We start from the raw sequence: 11,762 nt of genomic DNA on the forward strand, positions 1-11,762 counted from the left end.
CCAAGCTAGTGGTGGTGGCACACACCTTTAACCCCAGTACTTGGGAGGCAGAGGCACATGGATCTCTGAGTTTGAGGCCAGTCTGGTCTGTATAACAAGTTCCAGGACAGCTAGAGCTACACAGAGAAATATTGTCTCAAAAAAAATCAGGAAAAAAATATACCCAAGCAGAAATCTCACTTTTATGCCCTTTTCCTTTATCAAGAACAAAACGTCCAGAAGTCTTCTCTATCTAGGTCTTTTATTTTGTTTATAAGATGTTTTTGTGTCTGTTTTAAATGTGTGGTGTGTGGTGTGTGTGTGGTGTGTGTGGGCGGATGTATGAGTGGGTGGGGGGTGTTGGGGTGTGAAGATTTTTTTGTGTTTTAAATGTGGGGTGCACGTGTGTGGTGCGTGTGTGTGGTATGTGTGGTGTGTGTGCAGGAGGGTGTGTGTGTGTGTAGGCATGTGTGGGTGTGTGTAGGGGGTGTTGGGGTGTGTGGGGGGTGTTGGGGATGGGGTGAGTGGAAGTGGGAATACGGGGGGTGGTGTGTGTGTGTGTGTGTGTGTAGAGCGTGAAAATTGTTCATTTGAAAAATGTCATAAAAGCTTACTCGGTTGTATTACCACGCTCCTGCACCCACATAATATTTGTGGGGTAATCGTAATTCCTTAACCAAAAGATAAGAACTAAAGTCTGGCAGGGACTGATTTAAGATCAGCACTCACGTACCAGGGAAGCAAGAGGATGTTTCACATTCCTGTGCTTATCTTCACTCTTTATCCTTCCAATTTAGCAAAACCACGGCTCCTGCCCAGGTCCTGGCTGATCTTGTTAATCTGAACATTTCCTTGTTTAGTTTGTCTGCGTGTTCCTGTACTTCTTTATTTAGTTCTTAATACAAGGTCTTTCTCTGTAACCCAGGAGGGCCTCAAGGTTCCCATTTTCCTGCCTCACCTCTCCGACTGGAATTACAGTTGTGTGTGACTATGCTTGACACTTTATTCTTTTTTTTTCTTAAAGCTTTTACTTTGAGACATCATGGAAATAAACCATACAGGGACACATGGAAAACACATGATCATAGAGTGATGTTAACATGAAGCATCAATGATCGTCAGCTAATGGTGAAGCTGAAGTTCTGGGAGTTTGACATGATCCAGGGGCTGGAAGAACAGATCAGTATTACTCTCCTTCTTCCTCACCCTCTCCTTCAACAGAATCCACATCAACCTCCTCATAATCCTTCTCCAGGGCAGTCATGTCTTCACAGGCCTCAGAGAACTCCCCCTCCTCCATGCCCTCACCCACATACCATTGCACAAAGGCACGCTTGGCATACATCAGATCAGACTTGTGATCTAGGCGAGCCCAGGCCTTAGCGATGGCTGTGGTGTTGCTCAGCATGCACACAGCTCTCTGGACCTTGGCCAGGTCTCCACCAGGTACCACAATGGGAGGCTGGTAATTAATGCCAACCTTGAAGCCAGTGGGGCACCAGTCCACAAACTGGATGCTGTGCTTGGTCTTGATGGGGCAATGGCAGCACTGACATCTTTGGGAACCACATCACCATGGTACAGCAGGCAGCAAGCCATGTATTTACCATGGCGAGGGTCACATTTCACCATCTGGTTGGCTGGCTCAAAGCTCATGGTAGGCTTTCTCAGCAGAGATGACAGGGACATATGTGGCCAGAAGGAATTGGATGTGAGCGTAGGGCACCAGGTTGGTCCAGAATTCTGTCAGATCAACATTCAGGGCTCCATCAAATCTGAGGGAAGCAGTGATGGAAGACACAATCTGGCTAATAAGGCGGTTAAGGTTATGCTGTGGGACAATGGTCTGTACCCTGTCACTTGTATTTTAAATAAATGCTGATTGGCCAGTAGGCAGGCAGGAAGTATAGGTGGGGTGACCAGGCAGGAAGTAGAGGTGGGACAATGAGAATTCTGGGAAGCAGAAAGTTTCAGTCTGCAGTTGCCACCCAGACACAGAGGAAGCCAGACACAGAGCAAGCAAGATGTGACTGCCTTGCTGAAAGAGGTACCAAACCACGTGGCTAACACAGACAAGAATAATGGGTTAATATAATATGTAAGAATTAATTAATAAGAAGCCTGAGCTACTAGGCCAACCAGTTTATGATTAATGTAGACCCCTCTCTTTGGGATTGAACAGCTGCAGGATCAGGCAGGACAGGAAACCTCTGTCAACAAGGTTAGTGTAAGTGGGGCACTCAATATCAAGGTTTCTACAACAGATGTCATAGATGGCCCCGTTGTCTACCATTAAGGCACAAAGTGCTCCAGGCAGGGTGGTGTGGGTGGTGAGGATGAAATTGTAGGGCTCAACCACAGCGGTGGAAACCTGGGGGGCTGGGTAGATGGAGAACTCAACAGAACCACTCCAGCAGCAGGGAGGTGAACCCAGAGCCAGTGCCCCCACCAAAGCTGTGGAAAACCAGGAAGCCCTGAAGACCTGTGCACCGGTCAGCCAGTTTGTGAACTCTGTCCAAGACAAGGTCAATGATCTCCTTGCCATTGATGTAGTGGCCACAGGCATAGTTACTGGCAGCATCTTTCTTGCCTGTGATGAGCTGCTCAGGGTGGAAGAGCTGGCGGTAGGTACCAGTGCAGACTGTATCAATAATCGTGGGTTCCAGGTCTACAAACACTGCCAGGGGCACATGCTAGCCAGCGCCTGTCTCACTGAAGAAGGTGCTGAAGGAGTCGTCTCCTCCCCCAATGGTCTTGTCACTTGGCATCTGGCCGTCAGGCTGGCTGCCATGTTCCAGGCAGTAGAGTTCCCAGCAGGCATTGCTGATCTGGACATGAGCCTGGCCAACGTGGATGGAGATGCACTCATGCATGGTAGCTATGGATTAGAAGGTGAGGGTGACCGAGCAGACACCTGGCCCTGGTTACCGTAGTTCCTGATAGCTAAGAGTCGAGATAAGTAACGCGGTGAGGCTGATTTTTTTATTCTTTTGGTTCCTGAGACTTTAATTTCTTTCCAGTCTGTGTGTTTTAGACGGTAGAAGTGAGAGTTTGGACAAAGAAAGTGAGAACCATACTTTGAGTCTGGAAGTAGACACTGGACATGTTATTTATGCTGCAAATACAATGTTGTAGCTTCAACAGGGTGCTGCAGTGTTGGATTCCCAGTGTTTATTCCACTTTTTCTTTAAAATGTCAGAATTTCCCTTGGCTCCTCCAATAGTGAACTTACTGCGACCTCCTTGGTCAATGATCAACCTAGGCTTCGCACTTTTCATTGGAACTCTGACAATCTGTGACAGTGATCTGAAGGGCAACCGACTGGAAAACCCATTATCCATACAGCCTCAGCTGGGCCTTCCCCCAGAAATAAAGGACAAGTTTGGAGGTTCAGTTGACAGGGTCACTGATAATTATGAAAAACTCCTGGAAGCAGAGTCTCCATCCACCCTGTTTTTGGAAATAGGGTTCCTCATTGCCCCAGCACTCACTTATGCCAACCTGGCTGGCCAGCAAGACCAGGAGACCCCTCTGTTTCAGCTTCCCCAGTGCTGGGGGTATGGACCAACACGCTCTGATTTTGTTTTTACACATGGGTTCTGGGGACCGAGTCCAGGTCCTCACGCTTGTAGAGTGAGCACCTGGTCAACTGAGTAGGCTCCCCTGAATTTTACAACAGCTCAGATGACTAATCTGCAGCCCTAGGAGCTGGCGATGGCAGAGGAGAGCCAAGGCGAAACAGAAAGCGGCACCGGCAATGCCGGAATCGCCAGGGAGAACAGCACAGTGAGTGCAGAGCCTTCCGTGACGTAGGACCAGAAAACCAGATTATGTACTACTCGGGGAGTTAAGAGATGGGTCTCTGGGCAGCCACACTTCCACTCCTCTGACACTGGGCAAGGAGGGTGGGTCCCCGAAGGGTCAGGATTTAGATGGAATGGAATACTTTCTCATGGTTCTGCCCTGGGCTGCCCAACCGGGCAATAGCAAAACTAAGGAAGCCAGATCACCGTCGCTGGCTCCTCCAAAACCCTCCATTGACTCCAACTACAAGCAGCCTTTTGATATCTGAACTTCTATACTTTATTATTTTATATCTTACTGGAACTTTTCCTGGCTTAATGGTTCATTTAAAAAAAAAAATTGCTTCTCCCTCTGTATTTTTCCTTACTGGAAATGTTCTCTGATGGTTTTCTTTCCAATTGTGCAAGCCCCAGCCCAAGTCCTCCTCCCTGGAGGGACCCTCTGGTAACGTTCTGATGTATAGCCTTCCAGACTGCTTCAGTTATTTTCAATGCTTAACTGAAATAGTAGACTCTGCTACAACTGGAAGAGACCCTAGAGATCATCTTTCTTGCTCCCCATTTATAACTTGCAGGCTTCCATAAGATAAATGTCCCCTGTAAAATCCCACCATAGCGTGGACCTGGCAAAGTTGGGACCTAGAACTTAGTTCCTTACTAAGTCCTTTTCACGGCCGTTATATTCGTTGTCTATTGGATTCCCCAAAGAGCTAGTTTCTGGAAGCTAGATGGAATGGCTCGTGGTGATTTTTTTTTTTACAAGGTGGTTATTTTCTAATGGAATGCAATTGCTCATCTAACCAAACAGAAATGCCCAAAGTTTTTCCTTTGGCCAGAGGCTGGTTGCACAGGCCCAGCGTTCTGCCAACTGGAGCAGCACTCTTGTATAAGGTTGTTCTCAAATCTCTCTATCTTACAGAAAGTTTTGCTTCTATTTTTGCCATTCACTCCATGGCTTTGAACACAGTCACAGGTCTCCCTACATTTGATTCTCGTGCTTCTAGAAGGATGGAGCTTAACTCAGCCAGCCTGTTCCCATAGCCGACTCTTTGGATAGCCTCTGAATGTTCCCCATAAAACCCAGGCTTTTCTCCTGGTGCAGGACATTATGTTTTTTCACCCATGTACCTTCAGATGAGATTTATAGACTGCTTAGCAAAGTCTGACCTACCTTCGGTGTCGAGTCCGGCTGCCTTTTATATTTTTTAAACAGACGTTCCCTAAGGCTTTTTACTCCAAGGACAAGTTGAGCTCCCCCTGTACGATGGAAATTGCACATTCTCATGAAACAGCCTACGGAGACCCCCCAGTCTTGTCCCAGCTCCTCTCCAGCCTTTCTCAGAACTCCTTGCTCATCTAACCCACTTGGACACCTCCAGGTTGCTGTTCTTCAGTCTGGCACAGATCTTCAGTCTGTGCTCAAGGTCCAAGATGACTTCACAGTTAGAAGAAACACGTTTACTTTGCCTATGGTCAGATCCTTGGCACAGATCAAGCGAATAGTGAATTTTGGTAAAGTTTGTTTTGTTTTGTTTTATATATATATATATATATATATATATATATATATATATATATATATAATGCCAGGGATCCAAACTGACCAAACTTGAACTTTAAAAGGAGGAACATGTTAAGAATGGGAGCCAGGGAGGCCCACTCTGCAGCTTTGTTTTGCAGTTAGCAGAGCACAGGCAAGCTCTTGTGAGCTTAATGTAGTGGTTGTTGTGTAGGGACTTCTCCTTCATGCTGGCTTCTGCCTGTTGTGTCTCTCTCCTCTTCTCCTTTCTCTCCCCCCTCTCTGTGTCTTGAAACTGCAGAATGGTAGTTTCATGTTTACCTTGCATATCCACTTTAAAAGGATGGGATCTGCTGCTATGAAGAATTCTGTAGCTAGCGCTGCCCTCGCGAAGTTCAGGCTCAAGCCTCTGAGTCTTAATCACAAGCAGATGCTGATCAAGAATTCCCCTCTCTGGCTCTTCGGTCTGAGCAATGAGCTGCCTAACTTGGATGCTGCAGGCTTCTTGAAAAACTCCACAGGCTACCTCTCTAGCGGGCTGGTAACATGCAGAAGATTGATATTTCCCAGACCCAAGCAGGACTTTGAAATAATACCTATCCCTTGCAGAGAGCTATTTGTCTTTCCCTCCTCCAAGAAGTGTTTTCTTGTACATGATCTCATTTTATCCTCTAAGTAGTCCTTGGAGTTAATCAGGGAAAGGAGAATGTCCCCCAGGAACCTGAGGTCCTGATGTTAAGTAGCTTGTTCAAGGTCACGTAATTAGCTTGGATCCAGTGTTCTTTCTACCAAAATGACACACCAGTATTGACTTTGTTCTGTGGTAAAGTCGTCCAAGCTGTCTTCAAGAGCTGGATGAATCCAGGCTGCCTGTCTTTTATTTATTGAGCTTAGATTTAAGTTACATTTGTAACATCATTTAGTGTTTTGTGTTTTTCTCCTAAGTCTCAAGCTACGTTTCTAAGGCAGTGAATCAGGGAACCTAAAATTATTTGGGGGTAGCTTTATTTTAGTAGATGCTGATCAGAAGATGAAAGATGTGTCCCCAAATTCAGCATACAAGAAAAAAAGGGAAAAATCATGTAATTTCAAAACAAGAGGTCTGTGATTGTTGTAAGAGCCACAGTCTCATTCTCAGCCTTCCGTTTAAGAATGAAAAGCAGTGTTGGATGTGCTGGCACACACCTTTAACCCCTGCTCTTCAGAGACAGACAGATCTCTATGAGTTCAAGACCAGCCCGGTCTACATAGTGAGTTCCAGGCCAAGCAAGACTACATAGTGAAACCTTGTCTCAAAAATAGACCATCGACTAACTAACCAACAATTACCCAAACAAGCAAACAAACAAATGAAAGATCACTTGTATCCCTGGCTCTAGGAAAGTTGAGGCAAGGATACTGTAAGTTTGAGAGCAACCTAGTTCAAGACCAGCCTGGACTATAGAAGGAAGTCTTGTCAATTCCATAAATTAATTGGATTCAAATTCTTATATATTTTTCCATAGAAGAAATCATATTTTTTTTTCTGAAAAACTACCTTGGAGGCAGAAAGTGAAACCCAAGGGGTCTGAGTTTCCTAATGGATGCAGGAGTAAGGACGGAGGGAGTTACAGGCAGACAGGAAGTCGGGGTTGTTTAGGATAAGAGTCGATAGAGGCCTCTCAGTGGTGGGTGACCAGAAAAGGCTGAAGAGCGTAAGCTGAGTACAGAGGTTAAAGGTTTTCTTTAACCTTTACGTTTGTGTGTTTGTGTGTGTGTATGTGTATGTACTTGCATGAATGCATGCCATATGTGTATGTATGTATGCATGTATGTATGTACTTGCATGAATGCTCTGTTTGTGTGTGTGTGTGTGTGTGTGTGTGTGTGTGTGTGTGCCTACAGAGACCAAAAGAACACTTCAAATCTCCTGGATCTGAAATTCTAAGTGGTTTTGAGTTGCCCAACACGATGCTAGGAAGGAAGTTCAAATCCTCTGGATGAGCAGCCAGTGCTCTTAACCAATGATCCATCTCTGCAGACCCCAGGTAGGGTTTTAAGAAGCTTGCTCTATGACCATCATCTATCCAGCAGAATCCACACTCTGTGTGTTGACCTCCGTTCCTATCGGAGCTAAAGAGGCTGTGCTAGTAGTTCGTTATATGTGTTGCATGCTGAGCACATATGTAGTTTTAGCAGGTTAGCTATTGCCATAATTTTGATGTAAAGTCCACTAGACTTTTCATCATGGTGACAATACATAGCACTAACAGCTTAGAGAAGGGTGTGTATTATGGCCCCTAGTTTCAGGGACTCCAAGTCTTGGTCTGCTTTGCAGCTCCACAGCCCACCATCACGGTGGGAGCACGTGGCGTGGGCTATTCACCTCATACTGCACAGGAAGGAGAGAGAGAGAGAGAAGATGCCCGCGCCACAGCCATCTTCCTTTCCCTCTTTCTCTCTAGCCCAGTGGTTCCCAGCTTCCTGAAGCTTCGACCCTTTAATAGTTTTTCATGTTATGGTGACTCCCCGCAACCATAAAATTATTTTTATTGCTACTTCACAACTGTCATTTTTCTGCTGTTATGAATCATAATGCAAATATCTGATATGTGACCCCTAGAGGGGTTGTGCCCCACAGGTTGAGAACCGCTGTGGTCGCCTGTGGTATGATGCCACCCAAGGTATGGGGAAATCTCCTTAATGGTTCGTTGCAGGAAATGCTGTCACAGACATTCCCAGAGGCACACTTCACTCATCTAGGTACTCACTAATCCAGTCAAACCGACGCTCAAAATTAAGCGGCAATGAGAATGTGTCTAAAGGATATTGTAAGAGAACTGTAGCCACCATCCCATGCTATAAAAACACTCGTTATTTCCCTTGGTGAGAGTCTGTGGTGTTTTGAATAAGAATGGTGCCCATAGGTACATATATTTGAATGTTTAGTCACCAGGGATTAGGAGGAATAGGAGGTGTGACTTTGTTTGCAGGAGGTGTGGCTTTTGTTGGAGAAAGCATACTACTGGTGGGTGGGCTTTGAGTTTTCGAAAATCCAAGACAGGCCCAGTGTCACTCTCTCTGGGCCTGCGGACCAGGATGTAGCTCTCAGCTGCTGCTCCAGGGCCGTGCGTATGGCTATGCTCCCCACCATGACGATAATGGACAAGCCTCTGAAACTGTAAACAAGTCCCCAGTTAAATGCTGCCTTTCATAAGGGTTGCCTTGGTCGTGGTGTCTCTGCACAGTAACAGAACAGTGACTAAGAGACAGTCATAGGTGTTGCTAACGTTGCCGTGGCTTACTGTCTACATTTATAACCAAAGGAAATGCCATGGTAGTTTTGTGCAAAAAGGGGTTATTTTCCCAGCGCATGGTCATGCACAGCTAATGTCTACCCGGGGCCCCAGGTTCCACTCATTTGCCCGAGAGTCTTTATTCTCCTCTCACTCCTGACCTCTGCCACATTAGTCACGGAGCGTTGGACAATAACACTGGAGCCAGTCTCAACTCCTTTTCTGACATAGCGCTTTAGTTTAATTGCTACTAAACCTCAAAGAAGGTGTTCTGGCAAAGACGTTACATTCTAAATGGTGAAATCCAGGAAGAGGGGACTAGGCCAGAAGCCATGGAGTCTGGTTGTTTTCGGATCGGAAAAATGACTCGCTGTTATAGCAAGCTTGCCCTGCTTTTTCTCAGGACTTGAGAAAACTTAGACGGGCTTTTATTTCTACGATAAACCTTTCTCCGTGTTACCCGTCTGGACTAGCGGCCAAGGATATGACGGTGGGCTCATATATTAAGCCCATTGGAATTATCCTTCAAGGCATATTCTGAGTTTATGACCATAATCAAAGAAATTAGTTTGGCTTTGTTTAGTTGCTGTTTTGTGTTCATGAGGATATTGTGTGGAGAAAATACCCATTTTTACTGTATGCTAAGGTCCAATCAGATCTTGTAATCTGTGTTTCGTTTTCTAAAAATCTGCTACATAGTGCATTCGAGCTACACAGAGGACCAAACCCCGTCATCGAAAGTAGATTTAAGCTGTTAAGTGCTTTGAAGAACACAGTGTTTGAGAGCTGAATACACAGTGCCTCATTCTTTTCTGTGTAATATTTTGTGAGGTTTTGAACAGTGACGAAAATTTCCATGTGGGCTTCTCAACTCAGAACAAGAAATAGAGACTTAAGGTTTGCATTTAAAAGTCCTGAGGTCCTGTTTGTACTCAGGTCGACATGAAGTGCATATGAGGAAAAGTCTACTTTTAATAGAGATCGACTTGAAATGGCCATAGAAAATTTAAGATATCAAGTGAAAAAGAGGTAAAATCAGGGCATTAGCTTGAAAAATAAGTCCAGACTCATTAAAAATTGATGTACTTTACACAAGATGTCGCTTATCACAGCAGGAGCGGCAGGGACATCTCGATCCATAAGTAGGTGGCAGAGAAGTCACACGTTGATTTTTTAAAAAGATTTATTTTAATTTTATGTGTATGAATGTCTTAACCGCTTGTATGTATGTGTACTTGTGCGTGTCTAGTAGCTGTGGAGGCCAGAGTAAGATGTCCAGTCCCCTTGAACTTGAGTTACAGATGGTTGTGGACTGCTACGTGGGTACCGGATGCTGGGAATTGTCAGCTGGACACAATGCGGCATCTCTTGGGAGGTGGGTCTCCGGGCTGAGGTGGGAAGATCTTCCCGTGGTGGATGACATCACACCTTCCGCAGGGGATTCTGGACTCTTTTAGGTGTGGAGAGAATGAGTTACTTGCCAGCCTGCATACATTCACTGTTTTCTGATCCTGATCATGGATGTCATGTGCCCAGCTCCCTCAGCTTCCGCTGCTGGGGCTTCCAGTTGTACTGGGCTGTGACCTGGAACTGTGGGCTACATAAACGTGTTCTTTCTTAGAGCTGTTTTGTCCAGCTATGTTTTTAACAGCAATTATTTCCATTTTCTGTCCTTTTGCTTCTTATTACAGGATATTTTTGCAAGCTTATACACTCTTTCGTAAGATACTTTCCTATGGTTTAGTTGCTGTTTCGATTTCTGTTTACCAACCTATAAAGTATTTGTAGGATGGTATGCGCTCCGTCTACTTGTCTTTTTTTCTTCAGTTTTCGCTGGTAATGTTTGTGCACCTCTAGAATCTTATATTTCTTGTGTGATTTTGTTAAATAACACTCCCTAGTATATGTGCCCTGTGAAAACAACTCTATATTCATTGTTGATCATCATGTTTCTATCTCTCTCTTGTTTTCAGTCCTGATATTTGTCCGTTGTGGGCAGACGAGCTGGCTTGCTGGCTGGCTTCCTTTTCTTTTCTCCAATAGTATTGAGGATTGAACCCCACAGAACTCTGTGAATGCTAGCCCAAATATTCTATCACTAATTATACACCCTCAGCTCTGGTTAATGGTGATTTTATTATTTTCCCAAATTACTTTAATCATTAAAATTAATATAACAAATGTTTAGATAACCGACTCAGTGGAAAGGATTGTCAGGCAATGAAATGGAAGTGTCAATATACTGTAATATAAAAATATAAACCAGATCAGCTGTGTTATTAAACTGCTGCCAAGTCTTCTAGTTTTATAGGGTAGGGTGCTGAAGTCTTAGCTCTTCACTTGCACACAGGCATTCCTAAGGCAGACTTTAAGAATGGGAATCTTAAGATGTCTGATGCGTACTGATTAACTCTTACTCATTAAAAGATGTAAGGCGGCAAATGAGAACACTTGAGACAACACGCATGTGCAAATGAGAACATTGAGACAACATGCAGACATGCCATTGACAATTATTTTACGGAAACGAATATGTTTAAAAAGGCTATGAGTTTTCAGAAAGAGAAAAATATGTTTAGAAAACATTTATTGATGTTTCAGACACTGTAGGAAACTTGGACACAGTTTCTGTTCCCGAGAAGTCCCCCAAATCTAGTTTGCGACAAGTGTTTTGTGTCTTTATCCATTATTTGTATATGCCATATACCTTTGGATGACTATTGGAAAATAGGCACACATAAAGAGACTGCTACTCAAAGTGACATTTCTGGGAATGAGACTGTCGTTTAGCTTGCTCTGGAACCCAGCAACCATCATGATGACTGAAATCGTAAGCCGGAACTCAGCTGTGCCAGGAACTACACGTCGAAAGTACCCTCCAGTAGCCAAGTGCCCTGCTGCACAATGGCAGAAAGGTCTGGAAAGTCATAAAAAGTGCAAATGGGTTCCCCAGTTCGTTTCCAAGACAAACCGCCTAATGTGTTGCTGATGAGCTGGTCAGGTATTCTCTGAGCTGCCCTCTGTGCAGAGCCAGCAAGCATAACATTTTGCTAACCTAGTGACACACAGGGAATTTGTTTTCCATCTCCCCGTTCACAGTAACGGCCGAAAACGTCTTTCTCTTCAGCTAGCAGCCTTGACGAACAAACTGTTCATTGGGACTTAGCACCCATGGGCAGAAATGCT

At 44.7% G+C, this 11,762-nt stretch overlaps 1 pseudogene; it reads right to left on the reverse strand.

The window, feature by feature from the left end:
- Positions 1 to 1,102: 1,102 nt before the first annotated feature.
- On the reverse strand, positions 1,103 to 2,904 carry LOC142838706 (tubulin alpha-1B chain-like; annotated as a pseudogene).
- Positions 2,905 to 11,762: the final 8,858 nt, after the last annotated feature.

The sequence above is a fragment of the Microtus pennsylvanicus genome, chromosome 20 (genome assembly GCF_037038515.1).
Source record: "Microtus pennsylvanicus isolate mMicPen1 chromosome 20, mMicPen1.hap1, whole genome shotgun sequence".
Taxonomy (NCBI): Eukaryota; Metazoa; Chordata; class Mammalia; order Rodentia; family Cricetidae; genus Microtus; species Microtus pennsylvanicus.